A 23,159-nucleotide genomic window follows, 5' to 3' on the forward strand; every position below is an offset into this window, starting at 1 on the left:
ATGATGGTAGAGAAAAAAAATAGAAAAAAAATGATGGTAGATAACTGGGGATAATCATCATGTGTTTGAAGAGGAATTAGAAAACCACACTGACTGGAATATTGGATATGTTGGAGACAAATAACATTGGCTGGGAGGTTGTGAAAAGATTTTGAGTTATTTGTATACTAGTATGGTTAGCTTGCCTTCATAATTTTTTAAATCATTCATTTCGTAACTTATGAAGGTCATGAACCTTTCTTTTTCTGCCTTGAGTTAATATCCCCTCACCCATACTATGTATGACTTTCTAGTCATTCTGGTTGGACAGAGAGATATAACAAGTCATGATGAGTAGGATGATGTGCTTTTGTACAAATGTGAAATATACTGTACAAAGAACCTGAAGAAAACATTTCAATTTACTATGGAGAAAATTTTATATATCTTACTCTAAGTCATAAGGATTAATATGGTAATGTAATTGTGTTCCTATTTCTAAGATCCATCATTTCTATAAAGTGTAGGTAACATTAAAGGCCTTATTTCCTAGAAACCATCACATAGTATTTGTGACAGAATACTGTAGGTATCATCCCAAGTACACAAAGGAAAGTCTTCTCCCCCAGAGAAAGAAAGAAGAAAGAAAGAAAGAAAGAAAGAAAGAAAGAAAGAAAGAAAGAAAGAAAGAAAGAAAGAAAGAAAGAAGGAAAGTGAAAAAAAGCTTCATTTTTAATGTGAAATAGAAGATTAGTTACCAGAAGATATGATTTGTAAAGAAAATGACTGCTGTCTGTGGAAACAAAAGTTAGAAATATATAATCCAAGAGAAAAATCTACAACAACAAAAAAAAAAACTAAGAAAAAAGTCACATCTAAGTACTTTAAAAATTTCACATCTCATCATTTTTAGCTGAAATGATGTGGATGGTTTCCATATAAACTTAGAATCTTTTTTTTTTTTTAAGATTTTATTTATTTATGAGAGGCACACAGAGAGAGAGAGAAGCAGAGACACAGGCAGAGGAAGAAGCAGGCTCCATGCAGGGAGCCCGATGTGGGACTTGATCCCGGGTCTCCAGGATCATGCCCTGGACTGAAGGCGGCGCCAAACCACTGAGCCACCGGGGCTGCCCTAAACTTAGAATCTTAACATAAGAAGGTAACTAGTCTAGCCTCTTCAATTCCTTGATAAGAAAATGGACACTCAGAGAAGGGAAATACTTGGTTTGTGTTTTGGCAGGTTCCAACTGCCATGACAGAGTACCACAGTCTGGGTGGTTTAAACAACGGAAATTAATTTTGTCAGTTTCGGAGATAGGAAGTCCAAGATCTTGTTGTGAATGTTTGGCATAAGTGTTAACTTTTTTTTTTTTTTTTTAATTTAGAGACTGTAGTTCCTCACAGATTTAAAGGGTATACCATTTTTTACCAGCGAAACTATTGAATATATAATTGTCCCACTGCTGTGGTTCATTTATTAAAAAAAAAAAAACATTAAAATGTATTGTTTGCTATAAATATTAACCAGCAATTCTACCTTCAAATGTGGGTTAACAAATAAATATATGACTATGAATTTATAAGCAAAAATATTTTAGAAAATAACCACTGTAGAATATACTAAAAGGCACCCTACCAAAGATCAATACATTCTAGTCAATAGTCTACACATTTGGTTGCCTATGGTTTAACAGTTTATAAAGTACTTTCCTTGCCATTCAGGGAGGTGAATTATTATTGGCCCCATTTACAAATTAGTAAATAAAAGCGTACAATTTAAGTCATACAATTTTTCCAATTTCCAATTTTAAATACCAGCTAGCAATTATCCAAGTTGAGGCTTAAGTCTGTTTTCTGTGTCCCAATCCTTGCAAGCACACTGCCTCTCATTGTACTATAACAGGATGTTTGGATATATATGGTTCAATGCAAGGAAGCATTACAGAACACACCTCTGCCACTTATGGAATTCCAGAAATTGGGAAAATCACATAAAGATTTTCTTGACTCTTTGGTAGCTTGTAAAATGAGAAATCTCTCTCTCTCTCTCTTTTTTTTTAATTTTATTTATTTATTCATGGGGGGGTGGTGGCAGAGGGAGAAGCAGGCTCTATGCAGGGAGGCCCGATGTGGGACTCAATCCCAGGTCTCCAGGATCACACCCCAGGCTGAAGGCGGTGCCAAACCTCTGGGCCACTGGGGCAGCCCCTAGAAATCCCTTTTTTAATTCGAATTGAATTGGAAGTAATTGCAGGAATATTATTATAATTTTTTTTTACAGATTTTATTTATCTCTTCATGAGAGACACAGAGAGAGAGAGAGAGAGAGAGAGAGAAAGAGGCAGAGACACAGGCAGAGGGAGAAGCAGGCTCCATGTAAGGAGCCCGACGTGGGACTCGATCCCGGGGTCTCCAGGATCAGGCTCTGGGCCGAAAGTGGCGCTAAACTGCTGAGCCACCTGGGCTGCCCAAATTGCAGGAATATTAATAGAACATTTCTCTTCCTCTAATACATTTTAATGTATCCAGGCAGTAGAGCCTATATATTTGTAATAAAATAGCACCTAATAATCTGCCTAATTATAGAGCTATCACTTGACCTTGTATGTATAGACTCTTAGAGCCTATCAGTTTTGTGTAGGCAAGTTTAGCTGCTGTTCTCAAATTTTACAAATGAAAATCGGACCTCCAGGGAGATAACTTACCCAGGATCACTCAGTGGCAGATGTATAGTTAGAATCCAACTTTTCCTAAGACTCAAATTATTTCAGTGGCTCAGGCTATTTTTAGAATTTGATGGTCTCTTTTGCTTCACTGAAATCTTTTTTTCCTATCAGACAGTATTTAACATTACTTGAATTTGGAGGAGTTGTGGTTGATATTTTGCTGAGAAGAAAATTGCTTTAAGGGATATAATTTGCATCGGAAAATGCTGTGTAAGGGAAGCCTATCAAGTACAGGATTGGGTGGAATGTTAGGTCTTCTTTCTAAACTTTCCTTTTTTTCCTTGTGGGTCCTTTAAAATCTCCTTCCTGCGGGGCTATTTGAAGAAAAGAATTTTCAGTTGTTGATCTCCCTGAGTCACTGGTTATAATCAGTGACATATATCCAAATGTACAGCAAAACCCAGACAAGCTCATTCATGTTGCTTTGCATTTTTAAATGTCATCATGTAATATCATGACACACCATACTATGTTCGTAATTTATGACTAATAGACACAAACATTTCAAGTTAAGGATTTGTCTGTGTCATGTCATACTCTTTGAAGTAGAAACAACCATTTTTGACCTCTGAAACAACTAAGCAGCATAGAATGATTTAAGAACTGGATATCATTCTTAATTTTATTTATTTATTTTTTAAGATTTTATTTATTTATTCATGAGAGACACAGAGTGAGTGAGAGGCAGAGACAGGCAGAGGGAGAAGCAGGCTCCATGCAGGGAGCCTGATGCCAACTGGATCCGGGACTCCAGAATCACACCCTGGGCTGAAGGCAGACACTAAACTGCTGAGCCACCCAGGGATCCCCCATTCTAAATTATAAATGGTTTCCTTTGTTCAGCTTATTTGATGGTTGAACTTTATTTAAGTCAATTGTGTTTTATTGTACTGTGCTTAATGAGCTCTCATCATTGAGAACCATTGAATAGTTTCTTGGGCTTAAAGATAAATGTTGTCCTGTTGTGGTACTATGCCAGTGGTGACATTTTAGATTCAGTATCCATAATTGTGTCTTGAGATTTTGTTTCCCTGAGTTTTTCATGTAAATCAGTATACCAAAACGTATAATTTTCAAACAGCAAGCAATAATATTATTGTTTAAGTCAGGAAGTCCAGAAGTGTTTAAATTTATAGAACACTAAATTTATTTTTTAAAGAAACAATTCTGAGCTCTTTTAATTCCCATACGTTATTGTTATATATCCTAAAGCACATTCTATTAATCAGTGCATGTGGATTTGTGCACACAAGCAAATGGTAGTATTAAAAGATTGCTTCAGTGATTCCCATTTCTCTAGTAATCAAGATATTTATTTTTCTTTTAAAGATTTTATTTATTTATTCATGAGAGACAGAGAGAGAGAGGCAGAGACATAGGCAGAGGGAGAAGTAGGCTCCATGCAGAAAGCCCGTGGGACTTGATCCCGGAACTCCAGGATCATGCCCTGAGCCAAAGGCAGACACTCAACCACTGAACCACCCAGGCATCCCATAATCAAGATATTTGGATACTAGCTCAGAAATGCAATCCAAAATCCTCACACCTGATGTCTTTGGTGCCTTTTAAAATCTGAACAAAACACAGACTACTTTTGAGCTTCTCTTTAAAATATAGCCCTCTAAATGTTAGAAACATGTGGGCAGCCCAGGAGGCTCAGCGGTTTAGCACTGCTTTCAACCCAGGGCGTGATCCTGGAGACCTGGGATCGAGTCCCACGTTGGGCTCCCTGCATGGAGCCTGCTTCTCCCTCTGCCTCTCTCTGTTCTCTCATGAATAAATAAATAAAATCTTTTAAAAATAAAATAAAAGTTAGGAACATGTGATCTTGGCCTCCTGATTTTGTAATCCCACAAACATACCACCATGTGTTTTGAAGACTGTCTTTCAGTTAGAAAATCAGCTCTTTTCCCACTTTTAAGATGTAGAGTACCTAGTCTTTTTATAGGATAGTAGTCTGTACATACAGATTGACCCCTGAAGTAGAAAGAACACTTGATGTGGATCAAGTCCATTTCCATCTTTATAGGCATTTTCTTCCAAGATGGCAATCTCAACTTTTACAGATGATCATGACATTTTCCAGATTTAGGTTCATGTGGAGATACTTCATATCTTTCTTACTCTCTGTAGCCTACATTATGGAATTGGGAAAGGAGAAAAAGAGGACTGCTGTATTAGCACAGGTAAAGCTATGTGATCATAGGGGCATAGGAATTAAGCAGTTTTGAAGATATACTTATTTAAATTGGTATACAGGCATACCTCATTTTATTGTACTTTGCAAATTTTGTGTTTTTTACAAATTTAAGATTTAGCAACCCCGTGTCAAGCAAATCTATAGGTACTATTTTTCCAATAGCATTTGCTCACTTGGTGTGTCTGTGTCACATTTTGCTAATTCTCAGAATATTTAAAAGTTTTTCAGTATTGTTTATTATAGTGATCTATGATCAGTGATTATGACTTACTGAAAACACTGATAATGGTTAGCTTACAGTATTTTTAAATTATATATCTAGGTTTTTTTGATATAATGCTATTGCATACTTAATAGACTACAGTATAGTATAAACATAACTTTTGGATCTGCTAGGAAACCAAAAAATTCATCTGAGTTGCTTTATTGCAATATTCACTTTATTGTGGACTGAAACCAAGCCTGCAATATATTTGAGGTATACCTTTAGTTATGAAGGAGTATGTATAGCACAATACCTTTTTCAAAAATTTGAACTCTGATTAAACAGAACAAATTTACACCTCTGTTACTCTTGCCTCTAAACATATAGAAGTCTCATGAGCTTATTTAAAGATATTTCTCTAAGTTGAAATATTCATTAATTTGCATTCATTGGTGCAAACTAGTCAGCTTATACTTTAAATGTGACACTTGTTTGTTTTTTTCAGAATCTGGTTACATCTGTTTAGATATTATCACATTTACAATACTATAGCTTAGGCTGTGTGAAAACCGCATTATAAACCCCCCTCCCCAATTTTCAGTTTATTAAATTCTCTGGAGAACAGTAGTTTGTAAATGTAATTTGTCTGTTGCAGACTTGATTAGTATTCCTTGTTGGTGTTAACTGCTTTGAAGATGTTATTTTTCTTCTCACAACATTTCTTTCCTATTTTACTTATATATGTGAAAATGTTCTATCCTTTAAACACACACAAGCACAGACGCATGCACTTCCCAGGCCCTTAAGTGATCATTGTATTGTGAAGCTTGTGCTGCTGTCCCTGCTTTTAACTTCTGTATTACAGTTAAATCTGCCTCCCACATGTCTAGATAACTTGGGATGAGGGGTAATATTAAAATTCATGGTACACAATTGCCTTGTGTACTAGCTATGCCTGATTATTGTGCTTTCCAGTGCAAACACCTGACCTTTTTGAGAAGGAAAACATTCCAGTTTTTGGAAATTTCATATTAGGGAGGGGACCAAGGAAAAGGGATTAGAAGCCAGACCAAGCCAAAAAGTATATTTGTGTGTGTGTGTGTGTGTGTGTGTGTGTGTGTGTGTGTATAGCAATCGAACAAGTGATTAAAACAAAAAATGAAAGAGTGAGAAAAAAATCATGATTCTCAGAATTGGATGATCAGAGAGAAATAAGATTGAGTTAAATATGTCTTATGCATAAATTTACAAACTTGTAAAGAGCATTTAAAAATGGAAAGTAAGACTTTCCAAATTATGCTCCTTATCTTCTGCCAATGATAATTATTTAAAAACCAACTATATATTTGTATATAGTATAGTATATTTGTTATATATATAGTATATTTGTTATATATAGTTGTATATAGTGAGGGTTGTAATTCATTTTCAGTAGAAGACAAATGTATGGCTTAGTTTATGGCTCTAAATACACACATTTCAGGAAAACAGAAAGATGGACACAATTGTAATTTCTCTCATTTAAATTTTTGTTTTCCTCATGCACTGATTTAAAAAGCACAATTTAATACCGTGCTAGAAGTATACTTGTTGAAGTCATTGTGACTAAACAGTAATGGATATAGTTAACTATTGTGTTGGGTAGTATGGCTGACAGAACTAATTCTCTAGTTTACAAAAACAAAACAACAAACAAACAAAATAAACTACCTTTTTTTGGTTCTTGACTATTCCCCCATATATCAGGAGTGGCAAAAAAAAAAAAAATTCAGCACTGGATCAGAGAAAAAAATAATGAGATTTATGGGACTGGTTGTAGGTCTTGGTTCACCACAAAGACTGTTTCCATAGATGATTTAAATGAACTCAGCTGGCTTAGTATTCTGTGACTTGCTGTAGTCATTTTCTAAGTTTAATCTTATGACTGATTTTGTAATCCTCACAGTGGGGGAAAAGTGACAACATGAACAGCATTTAGTGAATATAATTAGTACGTTTAAAAACAAATGCCTTTTTATTCTGTAAAAGCTCTGTTTGAAGGGGACTTTTAACCCTATATGAAACTGCTGTTCAAAAAATGTGGCCACTGTGACTGAATGTGACTGATCATCTTATAAACTGATTTTCTTGTCAAACAAAGCCATAATAATGTAGGCATGGTATAACTTTAAGGGGGATTGATGACTACAGAAGAGGGTTTATAAGATAGTAAGTAGTTCACATTCAAATAAAACTCTGAACATCCAGTTATCCCTGTGATAATTTTAAGCAATCTAAGAACTATTCACATACATATACTTTTTAGCTAATTATTGGCAGCAAATTCGCCATATTTTTTGAGCCCTTATTTTCTGTGGAACCCTGTGCTACATGCTTTGCAGTGATAAAGAGAAATAAAACATACATCTCTAGTCCTTGAGGGCCTCCTGAGCTAGTTTCACAAGAGTATTATTTTATAAAAACAAGAGGAAAATAGGGAGAAATGAAATGGGGCAGGAGTGCCGGGGGCAGATAGTGTACATCAAAAATATTCTTTGTTGCTTTAAGTATGGGTTGGCTAATTACAGGAAAGTACTCCATTCAATTATAACCTATTTTGTAAAGCTGCCTTACTTCTTTAAAAAGGAAAAGCACAATACCAGCCCCACTTACATGTAGTTTACTTCTCTCCCTCAAACAATTGCTTAGATTTTGCTTTCCCTGGCTTCTGTCATAGGGAGAAATGCAAAGCCTTGCCATTCACTTCTTTAAAACTCTTTAAAAATCTGCATTATCAGAATAGTCTTTTCCCCATTTATGCTACAATAAGAGTGTTTTAAAAACTGCTTTAAAAAAAAAAGACTGATTCCTACCTCCTTTCTACTATAATTAAATGTTACTATTTTAAAATTTTTGGACAGAGTTAATTGGTACCTATTTAAAAACGGCAATATAACGATATTATTATATGTCTGTTATATGGCCATACCCTTCCTGATTTACTAATGTGGCAAAAATATCAAATAATATTTTAGTGAGAAGATGCCATGAGATTGTCCAGATAAATAATAATAAACATAGTGACTATTAAGTGCTCACTGTGAGAGATCACCTTAGGATTGAAACATCCCAGTATTGAGGACATACCAGCTATTCAGAAGTTGACTGTTGAGAGAAAAGAGTTCAATATTAAAATTTAAGAAAGTAGCTACTTCTATTAACAGAATATTTTACTTGGAAACCTGAGGGAAGCTGAAAAGCACTGTAATCAATTAAAAGATGTGGGGAGATGTGTAGATTCATGATTCCAATGGTTTTTCATCAATCATAGCCTGGTCAGGTCAGATCCCTTTATGTTCTCAAATTGCAGCTTCATTGAAATATAGGACAAAGTCCAGGTTATTAGTCAACTTCTGAAGCCACTTGTGTAGGACTGTTGTTCATTTGTTGTGTTATTATTTCAGAAGTAAAAAGATAGACAACCTAGAGATTTGAACATAGCCTGTAACTTTTAGTATATGTGCTGCCGAACGAAGTGAGCACAGTCTAACTTTTAAAAGTAATTAAATCAGATTATAATTGAGCTAGAATCTTATTTATTCATTTTAAGTATGTAGTTTGATGAATTTTGTTATTTCTATGCAATTGTATAACATCCATCACAATCAGCATATGGAACAGTTCCATCAACCTATAGTTTCCTCAGGCCCCTTTGCAATCAGTGTTCACTTCCAGCTCCAAACAGCTACTGATTTGCTTTCTGTCACTGTGGTATTGCCTTTCTCTAGAATTTCATGTGAAAGGAATCATCCAGTAAATGTAGTCTTTTTGTGTTACTTTGTGTTTGGTGTGACTTTCACTTTACATAATGTCAGGGCATGTATCAGTAGTTCATTTTTATTGCTAAATGATATTCTATTGTCATTATTTACCATTCATCAGCTAATGGATATTTGGGTTTATCCTGATTTTTTGGCTGTTAAAAATAGCTATTAGTATTCATGAGGCCTAAATTTCATTTATCTTGAGTCAATACCGAGGAGTGGGAATTCTGGGTCATATAGAAATTATAGGTTTAATTTTAAAAGGTACCATTTTCCAAAGTGTCTGTGCCATTTTATGCCCATTCCTACAATTAAATTAAATTAAGCCAACAATGAGATATCCTTTCATACCTATATTGACAAAAATTTAAAATTCTGATAATATCAAGTATAAATAAGAATATATGTCAAAGGGAACGGCTGGTGAGAATGTAACTTGATAGTTCTATTTCAGAAAACAATTTGGTACTATTTCCAAATGTTGGAAATACAATATCCACAAATACCACCCCTAGAATATTTTCTCAATAAACTCTTACATAAGGATTCTGAAGACATGTATAAGAATGATGATATTATTAAAGGACACTCTCACAGAGTAAAAAAGCAACCCATAGAATGGGTAAAAATACTTACCAATCACGTATCTGATAAGGGATTAATGCCAGAATATATAAAGAAATCCTACAACTCAATTATAACAATTACAAAAACAACCAACCCAATTCAGAAATGGTCAAAGGACCTTAATAGACATGTCTTTAAAGAAGATGGACAATAAGTAAATGAAAAGACGCTCAACATCACTAATCATTAGGGAAATACAAATCAAAACCACAGTGATATACTACTTCATATCCATTAGGATGTCTACTATCTGAAAAACAGAAAACAGAAAATGTTAGTGAGGATATGGAGAATTGAAATCCTTGTGAATCACTGGTGCAAATGTCAAATGGTACAGCCTATTGTGGAAAATGGTACAGTGGTTACTAAAAAATTAAACATAGAATTACTATGTGATGCAGCATTCCACTTTTGTACAAATAAAAGAATTGAAAGTAGGGACTTGAACACATATTTGTATAGCAATATTCAAAGTAACATTATTCACAATAACCAAAAGTGGGAGCAGCCCAAGTGTCCATCAATAGACGAATAAATAAACAAAATGTAATATATACATATAATGAAATATTAATTAGCCTTTAAAAAGAAGGAAGTTCTAGCAATTCTTCCATATGGATGAATCTTAAAGACATTACACTAAGTGAACTAAGCCAGACACAAAAAGACATATATTGTGTGATCCTACTTATATGAAGTACATGTAATAGTCTAATTCATAGAGGCAGGAGAGAGTAGTGGTTGCCAGGGGCTGAGGGTATTGGGTAGAGGGAGATGGAGAGTTATTGTTTAATGGGTATAGAGTATGACATGATTTAAAAGTTCTGGAGATGGACAGTGATGATTGTTGCATAACAGTGTGAAAGTACTTAATACCAACCACCTCACTGTACAGTTAAAAATGATTAAAATGAAAAAAAATGATTAAAATGACAAAATTTATTTAATGCATATTTCATTATAATAAAAGAATGTTGACAGCACCGTTATCTATAATAAAATCAGTATTGATGACTCCCCCCCCAATGGAAACCAGATAATGAAAATGTTCAACAGGAGAATATAACTAAAATTAGTTGTATTCATGTGGTAGAATAGTGTACAGTAGTGAAAATGATGAATGGCTATAATTACAAACATCAGCATAATTCTGTAACTCATTCTAAAGAGTTGCTCCTCAATGTTAGATTCTAATTATACTTTAACACTATTACGTGTCTTGGATCTTCAAAGTTATTCTTAAATGGCTAAAGCCACTAATGTTGAACCTCCAAATGCCATTTATTTACAGTGTATAGACATAGCAAAATTAGTTCTATTCACTCTTTGGGTATTGATGGTAATCTTTAAGGCTATGCACAGATAAAAAAAAAATCCTACTCTTCTACCTACTCTCAAACCTCACACATATCAGTTTTGTTAAGTAAAATACTCATGACAATAAATAGAAGTTAAAAGTTATCTTAAGTGCTGGAACCATTACTGAAAAGAAAACACCTAATACCTTAGAGATATTTATGCTTGTAAACTATTTCTGTATCAATTTAAAATAATTTGAATTTTATTAAAACTATTCTCAGAAGAATTTTTATTAAAATTGTTCTCAGAAGAGTTAATCTTTCTATAGACAGGTTTATTAGGAACCTTTGAAAGCATCAGACTAGCTTTTCTTTTTAAAATATAGACATAATTTGTTAATTCTTTCTGGCCTTTCCTAAAATAAGCACACATATATATTTTTTTAATTTGCCACTGTTCCTGGCTAATGCTAATGCATATGCAGGCCATTCTCCTTGAATAAGTGGGGCTACAAGGGAAAATTCTAAGAGGTGGAGCAGAAAGAGTAGGAAAGCAAAATTTGTCTTCTTTGGGAAACTGACATCAAGAATGCCCTACTGGGTCTGAAGGTAGTAATTGAATGAATCCTTTTGCCATTGAATTTTGTCATGGTTTCCAGTTTAAGCTCTCCTTTCACAGATTGGTGCTATAAATTAAGCCAACAAATGAAAAACTCTTAAATTGCTTGACTTTTATCCAGTTGTTATCATCTGTTCCTTTTTTGTTAGAAATACTATTATAATACCAAAATCAAGAGTATAAAAAAGGGATGATCAGGCCTACATAAAGAATTAAGACATCTTTTCACTGTAATTTACAATGTAATTTGGCTGAGTCAGTGTCAGCCCTGGTCATGTAGCACCCAAAAAAGCATTTTTGGTGCCAGATTTAGAAATAAAGCCAGGAAATCCCGTATTAAACCTGTCTTGTGTGGGACGCCTAGGTGGCTCAGAGATTGAGCATCTGCCTTTGGCTCAGGGCATGATCCTGGGATGTGGGATCGAGTCCCACATTGGGTTTCTTGCATGGAGCCTGCTTCTCCCTTTGCCTGTGTCTCTGCCTCTCTCTCTCTCTCTCTCTCTCTCTCTCATGAATAAATAAATAGAATCTTTAAAAAAAATAAAATAAACCTGCCTGGTTGTAGCTACAGAGCTAATGTCTTTATGGTAATTACAATCTTTAAAAATACATTATCTTTCTTAATGTTATTGCAGTGTGTGGTGGTTTTGAAGAAAGCAATAATTTGTAAACAATCCTTGGCAGAGAGCACAGACCTTAATCTTGAATAAAAGAGACTAGCAATTAGAATTCATGTGCTGTATTAAGACTGGCAAGTGGTAGTAGTTGTTTTGATATATGCACTGGAGCATTCATGATTACTTAAGTATTGACTGTTCTATGAATATACAAATATAATGGGGAAAAGAGAAACCATGATTAGGGAAAACTTTCACTAAGAGAAATGAAGTTGAATTATCTGATCATATTGGTAGTTTAGATGGGTTTATTCCAATGACTAAATCAGATTCCTTTACTGCATTTTATGATCTCTTTTCTTTCAGAGGATATCTAATGTAAAGGTTTATATGTAGTGTTGCTATCTGTCATAACTCTAATCTTAACAAGAATAGTTAGGCAGTTCAGACTTTTTCTGAGTATGTGACCTGTTGATAAGTTTGCTGATTTTTATGTGGTCATTTGTATAAATACCAGGGGGAAAAAGAGATGATCTGAAATACCTTCCTTCAGATACAATTTACAGACCAGACTTTTCTCACATTAAAGTTTTAATATACTTTAAAGATAAATATGCTTAAATGTGTGCTTGACTACTTCATTTCTTACATTGTTTATATGAAATTCAGTGTCGTCTCTGATAAATATGCACTCTACAGCAATTATGCAAGAAAATCTATTGTTCCTCTTGCACATTCTTGCTTCTTTCTAGAAAAGAGCATTCTCTTGCAGTTGGCTGGATATTTGCTCCTTTACATTCTGATAATTCTCTGTGCCACTCTAAGTTGAGTGTAAGATTTCTTTAGGTAAGGGCATAGGCTCACAGCTTTGCTCCTATATGATGTATAGTAATGCAGGAACACTTTCTTACTCTTGACCTTCAACCCCAAGTGGGTTTTCTTACACAGGAAACACAGTATCAGAATATGCCTGTGTTATGAACAGGGATGATGCTTCCTCTTTTTGCCCTCTTTTTCTTGACATTCACCTACTGTGGTTTATCTCTGCTCATATGTATAAACTCTGTTTGGCCTATAAGTCAAGATGTTTGTCTCCTTAGAGCCAGACATCAGCCCAGAAATTAGGACCAGTGAAATATATTTGCAATGCAAGACTTTTATAAAAAGCATTGAGGCATGATGTCTGAACTAAAATGTAATATCCTGATTCAAAATTCTTTAGTAAATATTTAAGCAACGTTTCAGATTTTCCAATAAGAAGTGAGCTTACAGCTTGTTTTATAGTTGGAAGGCATGAATGATCTGCTTGATTATCTAGTCCATCACTATGATAATATCTGGTAGACAAGACACTACAGTAACATGTAAGTATATTTTCAATATAGTTTCAGGTGAAGGATAAGAGACAGTTTAGAAGACTTAGGAATAAGACATGAAGAGAAATCTCACAGAGGAAGACATAGACATGGCCAACAAGCACATGAGAAAATGTTCTGCATCACTTGCCAGCAGGGAAATACAAATCAAAACCACAATGAGATAACACCTCATACCAGTGAGAATGGGGAAAATTAACAAGGCAGGAAACCACAATTGTTGGAGAGGATGCGGAGAAAAGGGAACCCTCTTACAGTGTTGGTGGGAATGTGAACTGGTGCAGCCACTCTGGAAAACTGTGTGGGGGTTCCTCAAAGAGTTAAAAATAGACCTGCCCTACGACCCAGCAATTGCACTGTTGGGGATTTACCTCAAAGATACAGATGCAATGAAATGCCGGGACACCTGCACCCCAATGTTTCTAGCAGCCATGTCCACAATAGCCAAACTGTGGAAGGAGCCTTGGTGTCCATTGAAAGATGAATGGATAAAGAAGATGTGGTTTATGTATACAATGGAATATTACTCAGCCACTAGAAATGACAAATACCCACCATTTGCTTCAACGTGGATGGAACTGGAAGGTATTATGCTGAGTGAAATGTGTCAATTGGAGAAGAACAAACTTTATATGTTCTCATTCAATTGGGGAATATAAATAATAGTGAAAGGGAATAGAAGGGAAGGGAGAAGAAATGTGTGGGAAATATCAGAAAGGGAGACAGAACATAAAGACTCCTAACTCTGGGAAACGAACTAAGAGTGGTGGAAGGGGAGGAAACGAACTAAGAGTGGTGGAAGGGTGGGGGGTGGGTGTGAATGGGTGATGGGCGCTGAGGGGGACACTTGATGGGATGAGCACTGGGTGTTATTCTGTATGTTGGCAAATTGAATACCAATAAAAAATAAATCTATTATTTAAAAAAAAAAGGAATAATGTGTCTAGAATCTTGACAACATTAAGCATACCATTTGGGTCATCCGTTCTTGGATAAGTAGGTGGAAAATCATGATACAAATCGGTCCCACTTTTTATGTAAATTAAGAACACTATGAGTGATTCTGTCCTTCAGATACCACAGATTGCTAGGCAATTCCTCTCTAGTTTTAAATAGATACTAACTTAAAAAAGAAAAGAAAAGATACTAAGCTTTGAAATCATGTTGACACTTCAGCTTGTTTTATGTAAAAGTAATTATGAGAAGGTCCACAGAAGCTGTGAACAATTGCCAAGCACCTTCTTTCCTGGAAATTCCCTTCAAGAAGTCTATCTAGTTGTTCTCAAACTTGAGCATGCATCAGAATCATCTGGAGGTTATACCAGAATCATTCTTTTGATATTTTTTACTACAATATTTTTTTATTTTAAAAAACATATCAAAGTTATACAGGCACATAATTTTAAAAATCAAATAGTTCTACAAGGTTTATTAAGATGAAGACTAGTCCTTCAACCTCTCTCCACCAACTCCCGCAATAATTTCCTTCCCTAAAGAGATCATTGTGTGCTTTTTTAACTAATTCTGTTACCTGTCTATAAATAACATGTTTGTAATTGCTACTTTTTGATTTTTCAGTTCAAGTACTATCTGAACCTTGGGTACTTCCCACAATGGGAGATGAAGATGCAACTTCCTTTTCGCTACTCACCCCTTTTTACGCATATGTACACTTCCCAGGCTTCCTGTTCCCAATATAGTTACACAGTAATTTTTGGTAGATCAGTATCTAGGTTTCTTCTCAATTTGTTCTTGGGAAAGCCTTCTCTCCCAAGGATATGGGAGAATACACAGCTGCCATTCTGGAACCTCCCTTTACATTGTCCTGGGAATTCACTTGCCCTTTTCCCATGTTGGATCACCTGTTTCTGGATCCTGTGTCTTCTCATTTCCTGCTTTCTTCCCTCTTTTTGATGACGTATATTTTTTAGAACGTACTGAGAGTTCATGAGAGGGAAATTGTACATGTCTGATTGCTTCAGAACTTTGGTAACCGAGTGACATCATCTTCTAGATTCCAAGGGCTGCTTTTGAGGCCAAAGCCTTCTTTGCATGTGACCTTGTAGGATTTCATTGTCCTCAGTGTTAGGAAATCTTACAATGACATACCTAGTATGCTGGCCACTAAGTGGCCCTTTTGATCTGAAAACTCATGACATTCGATCTGAAGTGTTTGCTTGAGTTAGTTTATATGCATTGTTGTGTTTATAAAACTCCTACAATTCAGCTATTTGGGTGCATTTCTCATCTGTTTTTTCCTACTTTCTATCACTGTCTTATTACTCTTTCTGGGAAATCTCAATCTGCATTCTAATCCTTCTATTAAGTTTTTCATTTCTGAGGTCATTGTTTTTTTCTTTCCAGGAGCTCCCATTGGAGACTTTGCTCTTCAATAAAAATACTTTTTTGTGAAGATTTAGATATAGTGGTATTAGATGCACATATTTAGTCCACTATTTTTACCCAATATCTCTACATATGCTGGTTATTTAATAATTCCTACCTCGTATTTGTATCAAACCTTAAAGCTTCAATAATGGTTTTCCATCAGTTAATATATTTGACCCTTATAACCTAGACCATGGTATCTGGATAAGATCTTGTGATTGTCGAGTTCATCTCTATCAATGTATAGAGAGAATATCCAGTACTCAGAGAATTGACATGTGCTCTTAGAAAACACTCGTTTCTGACAGAATTTACCAGAGATGTATAAGATGAATTACTTGGCAGGCACACTATATGCACATAATTGTTTTTCACTCTTTGCCAAAAAAAATATTATTGAGTTATAACTAAGATACAATAAATAAACTGCACATACTTAATGATTTGATAAGTTTGGGTCCATATATACACTCCTGAACCATAATAACAATCAAGATTTTGATCATTCCCCAAGATTCCCCCATATCCCTTGTGATTCCTTCCTCTTACCTACCCTCAACCCTTCTCAAGCAACTAGCAATCTGCTTTTTGTCACTATAGATTAGTTTACATTTGCTAGATAAAAATGGAATCATAGAGTATGGTCTATTTTTTTGGTCTGGCTTTTTTTTTTTTTTAACATGTAGCTTTTCTCAGTACTTTGGAGGCCACACCTGACTGTCCAGGTGGAAAGTCTACAAGCTCAACCTTTTTTTATATCCTTTCTCTCTTACACCTTCCTATCATCCTTCTCCCAGCCTTAATGACTGCCGCCTTCTATGTTCTAGTCTTCTCTCCATCCAAGCCTATTCTCAGAACCAATTAATTCCATTCACGCTGAGGTGACAGATATGACTTTTTATGTGTGGTTTCTGCCATTATACAAAAGACAAAACCCACATTTGGTTTATGCCAAAGTAATAAAGCTCTAATGATTTTCAAGCATGATCAAATAGATTTGGAAGAGAGTTTTGGACAGGGCTTCCCCGGAATCTCTAAAAGTACACCTAGTGTAATGGGATACTCATGTAATACTGACCCTGCCTATAGAGAGGCAGAATGATTGGCATCCCATATGGTCCCAATTTTGGTTTCCTGAAATGTCAGCCATTTAGGAGCTAAGAAGAGAATTAATGTCTTGCTAGCCCTCCTTCTTTTTTGTCTGTTTGGCAGAGAAAACAATCCTTTGTAGATAAGAGTACACACAGGAGGATAGGGCCTCTAGGATTTGGCCTACATGTCCCTGGTATAGGTAAGAGTGGTGCCACCAGAGATGATCCTGGCCAAATTCCAAGCTGTCAGTGGTCCGAGGATCACAGGCAAAGGAATCTGGCAAACAAGTCTGGCTCTGAAGATCCCTTGCCTGTCTCACTTTTCTTCCTACTTATTTTCACATTTAATCTTTTATTTTTCATTATATAATTTGCATTTAATTCTTTTTTGTCATTTTACTTATTCATCATGAGAACTGTACTCTTTAATCTCATCACCTATTTCCCCCATTCTCCCATCTACCTTCTGGTAACCATCAATTTGTTATCTATAGTTAAGAGACTATCTCTTGGTTTTTCTCTTTCTCTCATTGTTTTCTCTTCACTCAATTGTTTTCTTTCCTAAATTCTACATAAGAGTGAGATCATATGATATTTGTCTTCTCTGACTTATTTCACTTAGCACTATACTGTCTAAATTCATCTATGTTCTTGCAAATAGCAAGATTGCATTGTTTTCTATGGCTAGATAATATTGCATTGTTTGTGTTTATCCATACATTCATCTATCAATGTACACTTGGGCTGCTTACATAGTTTGACTATTGTAATTAAAGCTGCAATAAACCTAGGGGTGCATGTATCCCTTTGAATTACTGGTTTTGTATTTTTGGGGGTAAATACACAGTAATACAATTCCTAGATCATAGAGTAGTTCTATTTTTAATTTTTTTTTTTTTGAGGAAATTCCATGCTGTTTTCCGGAGTGGCTGCAACAGTTTGCATTCCCACCAACAGTGCAAGAGGGTTCCCCTTTTCCAGATCCTCGCCAACACTTGTTGCTTCTTGTGTTTTTTGTTTTAGCCATTCTAACATGTGAGGTGATATCAATATCAAATTGGTATCTGGGCAGATTGATGGGCACCACCCTCAGAATTTCTGATTTAGTTATCATCCACAGTCAGTATTTTGAATAACCTACCTTACACATTGCTTCTCTTTCTGGCTATCCATTGTTTTTAATTTTGTACCCCAATACTGTACTGAATCTGTGCTTGAAGGTCACCAAAGACTTCTCTAATCATCAGTTCAGTCCTAATTATGTTTGGCCTCTCTAAAACATTTATTAATTCAACAGACATGTACTGAACAAAACTAATATAGTCTTGATTTTTTAAAAAGATTTTATTTATTTATTTTAGAGAGAGCACACAAATGGGAGGAAAGGCAGAGAGAGAGGGAGATGCAGACTCCCTGCTGAGCAGGGAGCCCAATGCAGGGCTCAATCCCAACACCCTGGGATCATGACCTGACCAGGCACTTAACTGACTGAGCCACCCAGACACCTCAGTATAGTCCTGATTTTTAAGAAGTTCACAATTTGGTAGGTGACACTGATTTGTAAATAGAATATTTTGGAATAAATGCTGTAACTAAAGTATGTATAAATCACCCTAGGAAAACAAAAAGAATTTGTTCAGGGAACTCAAGAAAGGCTCATTAGTACCATTCTCCATGAATGACCCTTTTCCCTACTACTGCTGCTCCCAGCATACCTTCTTAATCACCCATGACACTTAATTCAGTCTAGTATGTATTAAACGCCAAGTGTTTGTAAGTTACCATGTTGTTTACTGGTGCTAGCTCTTACTAGCTGTGTGATCTAGGTGAAGCTACCTAAACACTCTAAACCTTGTCCCTAATCTCTGAAATGGGTATATTAATAACCAACTAATATGGATGTTTTGAGATTTAAAAAAATTATATGGATCCACAAAAGACATTGATTAGCCAAAGCAATCTTGAAAAAGAAAAAATGAGGTATCTCCATTCCAGATTTCAAGTTCTATTACAAAGTGGTAGTAATTAAAATAGTGTGGTACTGGCATAAAAATAGGCACACAGTTCAATGGAACAGAATAGGAAATGCAGAAGTAAACCCACAACTATATGGTCAATTAATCTTTGACAAAGGAGGAATGAATATACAAAGCAAAAAATATAGGTTCTTCAACAAATGGTGTTGGGAAAACTGGACAACTACATGCAAAAGAAAAAAAACTGGACCACTTTCTTTCACTGTAAAAGAGTAGATTATAATTGTAGAATGAGAAAGTGACTTTTGAGTATAAATCTTTAATGAATGAAGGAGCTAGCCATGTAAGTGAGTAAAAGTAAAACTTTCCAAGCAAATAGAAAGCACCAGCAATGGCTCTGAGTAAGACACATGCCTGGTGAAGTCAGGGAGCTAGGAAGCAAGCATGGTTGAAGGCCATGGTAAGAAATAATATAGCTAGAGACACTATCATGGTGATAATGGGTCCTGATCACTGAAGGACTTTCAAGTTATGGTAATAACTTACTCTTTGTGAAGACAAGAAGTTAAAGTAGGCTCTCATCTGTCTGAATCCAAAGTCTGTCTTCAGTAATTATTCTGATTAAAAATTTGAACTTTATTATATAAGTTGTAAAGAACCATTAGATTTATTGAAGGAAGAGAGTGCCATGGTCATATGCAGTTTTAAGAAGCATATGTAGGTTGAATCATATAGGACAAAATGAGGTAGAGAAAATGGAATGTTATTCTACCTTCTCATAGATTATCTCCACAGAGTTACCACTTATGTTTAAAAAATGAACTATCAGGGCAGCCCCGGTAGCGAAGCGGTTTAGCGCCGCCTGCAGCTCAGGGTGTGATCCTGGAGACCTGGGATCGAGTCCCATGTCAGGCTCTCTGCATGGAGCCTGCTTCTCCCTCTGCTTGTGTCTCTGCCTCTCTCCCTCTCTGTCTGTCATGAATAAATAAATAAAATCTTTAAAAAAATGAACTATCACCTTATTCCAAAAGCTGCTTCATTCACAAGTCATGACTTTCTTTGTTACTAACATGATACACCCATTCTTTTAATAACCAGAATTTAAAACTCTGATTTTTCCCTTTCTCTCATTCCAGATAGTTTTTCAATGACTTAATCCTGTTTGTCTTTACAATATGTCTTGAATTTGTTCTTTGCCTTTTTTATGTATATCCTAGTTATTATTCTAATTTTACCAGTCCTTGACATTTGCCATCAAATTACTCCATATGTCATCTCTTTTTTGTATAATTTTGTTTTTCCTAAGTTCTCAGCTCCCTGAGGCTTTGAAGTTACCATGCATCATCTATCTCTGATCCTTATTGTTCAGCACAGTCCTTACAGTGGATCACTGAATGTACTTCTACATTCATATTTTCTTTGCTCCTAACCTGCCTCCCCTTATAACCATATGTTGTTCCATTTCCTGAGCAACACAATATAATTTTATTCTGGCATTCACTGTTACCTAACTCTCAACAAATATGGTGTTCTGGAAACATCAACCTAATAAGTCAAACTTTCTGTATATGTATGGGTATGTACACACACATGCATACACACACATGAAAAGAGTTTAATATAGAAGTATTACTCTTATACCCATGCAAGTGGGAACTTATGTGGAGAAAAAAATCTTAAGTCAGAAAAATTTATTGCCTACCTAGTATGTTGTAGCATTCTCCTAGGTACTGTGAATAAAAAATATTAAGAAAACAAGGTCTCTAGCCTTGAAAAAACTCATATTGCCTGGAAGAAACTACTGTGTGTGGTGCCCGGGTAGCTCAGTCAGTTAACTGCCTATGGTTCAAGTCATGATCTCAGGGTCCTGGGATCAAGCCCTGGCTTTGGGCTCTCGGCTCAGGAAGAAGTCTGCTTCTCCCATTTTTCTCTCCTTCTGCCCCTCCCTCCTCTTATGCGCATGTTCTCTCTAGCTCAAATAAATAAATAAATAAATAAATAAATAAATAAATAAAATCTGGAAAAAAAAAAAACTACTGTGTTAAAATGTTTACAGTGAAGGAACACAGCTCAAAAGAAAGGCATTAATTATTAATAAGATAGAAAAGTGTCCAGATGGAAGGTGGTAGTTGAGTTGTCTTAAAATATGAGTAGGTATTCACATGGTAAATAGAAGAAAAACAGGGAGATGGGAAGGAAGTCTAGAGAGAGAGCAAGATGTGCAAAAGCACAGTGGTATGGCATTACATGGTATGTTCATCATCTGTAATCAGACCAAAGAGATGGGCATGCATCACAAAGCAGCAGGAGAGACATTAGAAAAGTAGGCAAGGACCAGCTCACAAAGGGCCTTATATGCAAAACCAAGAAGTTTGTATGCTTTTCTAGTAGATGAGGGGAGACTTTGTAATGGAAACTTTAAGTGGATTCTTATTATCTTTTCAGAATTAAACATTTGAAAACTAAGATCTGCGTGAAGAGGTTAAATTTACTAAAATGGTTTAGTTTAAAGAACAGGATGCATAAGAGAGCTTTCACTCTGTAAGAAGTGGTTATACATAGGATAGTGACCAGTTATTTTCATTTCCCACAGAGGACAGAGTAAAGAGAAATAGGCTTAAGTCTCAGCAGAGGGGAAAATTACCTACAGAAGGGGTCCTTCACAAAAAGATAGAGTGTGACTCACATGGATGATTAAAATGTTGTTGTCTCAGGCTCTCTGGCTGTGTGCTGGCTTCTGTGTGCTCAAAACCACCTAATTTCAAAAACAGGGCAAAGACTAGATTTTTCAGGCTTGAATGAAAGTGTTTGAAATAAAAAAATATTTTACACAGCAACTAATTATTCAGATATTTTGCTATCTGCCTAACCTATAGTGTTGGAAATGTATTGGAACATGTCAAATGTGAATATCAATTCTCATAATACAGCATTCATATTTATTAGAAAAAAGATAAACTATCAGAATTTGCTATAGATATAATGGTTGTTCTGTTAAAGGTATTTTATATTCATGTACCATTTCAGAAAGTTACTAAAGAATAGGTACATGCAATTACCTATTAAATTCAGTTATTAATCTTGACGTGTAACATCTTTTTGGTCAGATGATTACAATTAAAATAAGACTATGGTTTATTAAATGATGGTGCTATATCAGTGAATATAAGTGAATTACTCTTATTTTATTGTTATTATTTGATAACAGCTTATTAAGATATTATAAAACATTTTTAGCTCTTTCAGATATTTCCAATTTCTGGAACTGCTGTTTGTGTTTTTATTATGTGGAAATATATGCAAGACATAAGATTGTAGGGTATACTTTTCATCATTTTGTGTCTTATAAAGAGAAGTCATATATCTTTTTCATCTTTTTCATACTGCTGCCTAACTATGGCTGGTGAAAGGAAGACAGGGAAAGCATAAGGCAGAGTTTCCAAAAGGCACTTGGCTCCTAATGGAAGCAAACCTTGAAATGTTGACAGTATAGCCACTACTGAGACTTAGGCAATCTGGACAAGTTTTAATGGAATATTTGATGTTAATGTAAAATTAACATAATTTCGAGTTAACCAGATATCAAATGGAAATCAATTTTTCTTTCTTAATAAACTAATTCAAACACTTTGAAAGTGATTTTGTACATACTCAGATTAGATTATTTTGTATTACCCTAAGAGCTGTATATATCGTGCTAGTATACTTTGAAGAGTAAATTATTGGAAAAATGCCATTAACCTTTAGAATTGATAAAGGTGAATGTTCTTAGTTGCCTTCTGTGTTGACATTGAACAACACAGTAGGTCCTGAGAGAGACAGTGCATAATGTGTGAATGGTTTAGATGTAGTAAGAGAGGCTTAAGATATGATAATGCAAAGTAAATATAATAAGCCAAAAATTATTTTCCCCTGTATTTTAATAGTATATATTTATTTTAAAATGATTGCCCTAAGGGTCATACATATAGAGAAAAATTAAAAAGACCACATATTTGTCACGGTTATTCCCTGCCAATTTGAAACCTTAAAATAGACTCTCTGTATGAAATTATTTTAAAAATAAATATTGCAATACAGTTTCAACAATTTGTCTCTCATACCAACTAAGGTATTCCTCAACTTGACAAAACAGGCACTTGTCCGTTTTTGCCTATTCTTTGAAGGAAATATTAAAGTTTTTTTTTAAGATTTTATTTATTTATTCATGAAAGACAGAGAGAGAGAGAGGGAGGTAGAGACACAGGCAGA

The 23,159-nt window shown here is 35.1% G+C and overlaps 1 protein-coding gene and 1 long non-coding RNA gene across 4 annotated transcripts in view; one reads left to right on the forward strand and one right to left on the reverse strand.

Moving 5' to 3' along the window:
- DIAPH2 (diaphanous related formin 2) overlaps nucleotides 1–23,159 on the forward strand; it is a 1,049,860-nt gene that overhangs the window by 543,219 nt on the left and 483,482 nt on the right. The window lies entirely within an intron of this gene.
- On the reverse strand, nucleotides 4,653–15,438 carry LOC111094821. The gene is made up of 3 exons (XR_005386385.1): nucleotides 15,316–15,438; nucleotides 8,205–8,257; nucleotides 4,653–4,842 (listed from the first exon to the last, which is right to left on the reverse strand). It is a non-coding gene; the product is annotated as an uncharacterized LOC111094821 (long non-coding RNA).

Source organism: Canis lupus, chromosome X, assembly GCF_011100685.1.
Source record: "Canis lupus familiaris isolate Mischka breed German Shepherd chromosome X, alternate assembly UU_Cfam_GSD_1.0, whole genome shotgun sequence".
Lineage (NCBI taxonomy): Eukaryota > Metazoa > Chordata > Mammalia > Carnivora > Canidae > Canis > Canis lupus.